At 33.6% G+C, this 4,112-nt stretch overlaps 1 pseudogene; it reads right to left on the bottom strand.

Moving 5' to 3' along the window:
• Window positions 1–1,727: 1,727 nt before the first annotated feature.
• Window positions 1,728–3,283, bottom strand: LOC148955842 (uncharacterized; annotated as a pseudogene).
• Window positions 3,284–4,112: the final 829 nt, after the last annotated feature.

Here is a 4,112-nt window from a genome sequence, read left to right as displayed (position 1 = left end):
CACACATTGATTTTTTACGAAATGAAATTTTTATTACGCATGTGGGAACACTTATGAGTCTTCCTTTGGATATTCCTAAACATAGAAATTTCTTCTAGGTTATCATAATAATGATATAGGAGATCAGTTTTTATGAAACAAGGCTTCTCATTATACTCCTTAGAATACGCTATTACATACACTTTATTTAAATCCCTTTTAACGCCTAACTAATTTTACATAGATTTACAATAATCATTTAAACAACTTTTACGCTACATCATTAAATTTTAAGGTCAGGCTTTATAACACATTTCATGCCTGCACTGTTCACGCACGTCCGTGCTGTAAAAGAAACGCATGTTGCAGCGTCATAGCCACACGGTTTTACGTAAACGATACTACATGGAGGGAGATAGACATAGTAAGGACGAATGGAGACCTCAATATATCCATTTGTCTGCTAATGTCTTCCCTTTTTCTTGGCTTAAGCGATTTCATGGGGTTCTAGGTTTAACTTTTGCATCTCTGCCACTTCTTCGTGGCGTTCCTTTGGAACTTGCCTTCCTATTCTCAAAATTCTTCCATAATTGAAATTCAGTAAGGCTCTTATAGTTAAGGAAATCGCGAAAATGACACATACAGTCAGTAGTGTATTCAACCAAAAATTGGTTGACAATAATCCGTATCTCTCATCTACGTACAATAATCTCTGGTCTTCATTGGTAAATAGGGGGATCTGAGAATCTAATGCTTCTTTTATTTTTGTAAGTGTCATTGTTCCTTTATTATTTTCTATTTTTGACCATATCGAGGTATTTATGTCCTCGCTCTCTATATTTGGAATAGTATGCGACAGATTGATTGCCTCGAAATTGACTATTTCAGGACTTATTATATTCGTACTCGTGGTGATTAATGGTGTTTAAACTGTTGATTCTTTGGTTACGAGCCAACATCCTTTTCTTATGGTTATCGTACCCACATCTTGTAGTAGCAATTCAGTTCTATAATTTGGATCGATTTTTTCCGTATTATTGTAACAAGATAAAGTTCCAACAGTTTCCCTTTGAACGGAAAATAACCATAGGTCGTTCCTAAGATGTATGAATATTTCTCGTTTATTACTTCCTATTAAGGCTTCGCATGAATCAGGTTTTTCTTCTTGTTGCGTGTCTTTTAAGAATATATCTAGCATACATGATCCAGATTTAACATTGTAAATGGGTAACGTAAGTTGGCAAACTAGGTTTTTGAATGACGCACACTCCTATAAACCGTGAGGGTTTGCTAGGGCATATTTCCGTTCGTCTTGATTAACAAGTAAATAGTCAGCTTCAGGTGTGATAGTCATAAATGAGTTCGTTTTCTTTATGTTAGCGGGGAAGGTCGAGATTTTGTACAAGTCATATATCGATTGTTGGTTTATCAATGGAATGGTCACTACTGCAAATAATTGTTCATTTATTTCCGTGATGTGCACTTTTAACTTTGTATAGTAAAGGAATAAATTTGACACTTCTGGTTCTATCGGTAAATGTAAACCAAACGTTAGGTGTGTTTTGATTTCATCTAGAATGCTTTTTAAGTTGGAAGGGTCTACCAGGTCGTATGACGAGGTTCCTCCCGTGAGGGCAAATAATTCGAACTCGAATTTACTAACGTCAGTTGCAAGATTAAGTAATGACATGGTAATTATATCGAGTGACACCATGGTAAGACTTGAATCTGTCACCACACGATCTACTTCATTTCCTAAGTAATTCATTACATTTACAGTTTTTGAGATTTTCTTGGATATCATTTCTACTTTATCTCTTTGGTAGTTAGCTATACTCGCTTGTATTTTCTGGACATGTAATGTTATGTTCATGGCATTATTCAATTTTTTTACGTTTTCCCTTAGGATATTCAGGTCTGCTTCCGTTGTTAAACCAAAAAGGCGGGAGGCGAGTTCTCCTATGATGGGAATTAGGCTTGTTGATCTCCTATATTTGCTTCTTCGAAAAAATACTTCAAAAATTCTCGTCGTACTTCGTTTCAATTTTTGGATTTCTGTATTAAATGGTTCAAACAAGGCTTGTAATCTGTGTCTGTATAATATTAAAAATGCTTGGTGATTTGACAGCTTTTGGGCGTTTTTCTCGCTTAGATCAGGTAATGGTTCAATATCCTCTTTAGCTGGCTCGTCGGCCATTGCTAATCTAGCACAAGTGCGTTTGCCGTCTATGGTCCAACATTTCTGGTGTAGGTAGTCATTTTCTTCTTCTTTTTCGTAACCATTTTTCTTTTCTTCTGGTTCAACCGCGTGTACTTTTATTGTTTGTATTTCAGTATGTTTTACTGGGGTTCCTGCGTTGTTACCTATGGTAAATATGAATTTCGGCTGGGTTCGCATAAACGTGGGCCCTTTAGACCAAGTCCATTTTGTTATTATTGTTGGTTTCAAATAGGTCAGTGTTGTCAAATTTACTGGTGAATGTTTACTAAATGTGCTCGTTTCTGGGACTGTGCTCGTCGTAGTTTCTGACATTGAAGATTGTATTTCTCTTATTGACTTTTCATAAATAGGCGTGGTCGTTTTTGTGTCTTTTTATTTTATTTAGGTAGGGTTTTAGTTTATATTATATTTCTGTGTGTTTTAAAAATTTAGTTATTTTATGGTAATAGTTTTTTTTTAGTCTTTCTCCTTTGCGAGTTTTGATAATATATGCTTTGTAACATTTTTCTCGGTATGATTCTGCCATAATTCCTTGAGAAAGGTCCATAGGTTAGGTAATTCATTCAGCATCGCGTAAGTTCCATCGTACAATTTTCCTTTACTTGGAGTCTATGATTTGGTATTTTCTACGGGTTTCATTGCAGTAAGACCCTCCGCTAAGCGTTCAATGTTACTCGTTGACCGTTTCTTTCTATTTTCTCTGGCACTGGTTCCTAGTGCCATGTCTATTTCTGCCATTTTTTTGTCAAAATCATCTATTACAAATTTTGATTTTAATTTTGGGAGAGTTGGACATTGGAATTCCTTGTTGTCTTTACCACGCATCATTTTACTGGCTTGCAATCCTTTATCTGACCTTAGGAATTGAAATATGGACTCCTTGAGTTCATTTGTATTTTTCTCTAGTCTTATTACTTGTTGGAATAAGGTTTCAAATGGTTTGGGATCCAATTTCATAAAGATTTTCCATGCGTTATGGCTTGCTAGAAGCGAATTTTCGTGCTTAAATATAACTCCATGTTTTACAATATCTTGGGCTGCTGCGTGAACAACGAGGATTATGATGATGTTCTTAAGCCTCATCTTTTTTCTTTTCTCTAAAATTAATCTGTCATTAATTTTATCTATTTTTGGAACATTTGTTTTACTTATTTTTCTTTTTTTTTTTTATAATTTTAAATTGGGCCATTTTATTACGATTTTTTTTTATTTAATTATTTAAATATTTTAAATAATTATATAAAAAAGAATGATTTATAAGCATAGTACAGTATTTGTTGGTGAACAACGTCTTAAAATTGGAACTATAATGGATATTCTCTCTTTATCTAGTGATTATATACTGTTATGAATAGTCGAGATATACTTCAACCATATACAAAAAATATACGCCACTTGCCAGTTGTTAACCAAGTGTTTGAAGTATATTTTTTGTATTTAATAAGTGGCACATAAATAAGTAAGCAGTTAACGTACACAGCAATACACTTGTAGCCTATTTTCGTTATCAATCTTTTAAAGACCTTGTTGACATTATTATAAGTAAAATCATTAGACTCTGCGAAAATTATTTTTTTACACGAGAGCGTTGAGGTAATTATATGGTTTAACTCATCATAGGATATTCCCTAATTCATCAAGTTACTTAATTTATTGTATTTACTTTACATATATATATATACTTTCAAGGGAGTAAATTTTTAAAACAGGTTTACAATATGTCTTACTGTAGGGACATTTTAATTTTATTTATAAATATATGTACTTCCGTGCTCATTTATATTCAATTTCAAGATTGCCGTATCTTTCGGTAGTTCTTTCCGTGTTTCTAATCGTGCTAGCATGGTATTGAGGCGATGAATTTCCCATGATAGCACATTTGTGCTTAGAAATTTCAATTCAAATACCATGT

The sequence above is a fragment of the Artemia sp. Qi Xiang Cuo genome, chromosome 2 (assembly GCF_049724085.1).
Source record: "Artemia sp. Qi Xiang Cuo chromosome 2, ASM4972408v1, whole genome shotgun sequence".
Taxonomy (NCBI): domain Eukaryota; kingdom Metazoa; phylum Arthropoda; class Branchiopoda; order Anostraca; family Artemiidae; genus Artemia; species Artemia sp. Qi Xiang Cuo.
The sequence above is the reverse complement of the archived record's forward strand: the minus strand, read 5'-3'. Positions and strand labels throughout refer to the sequence as shown.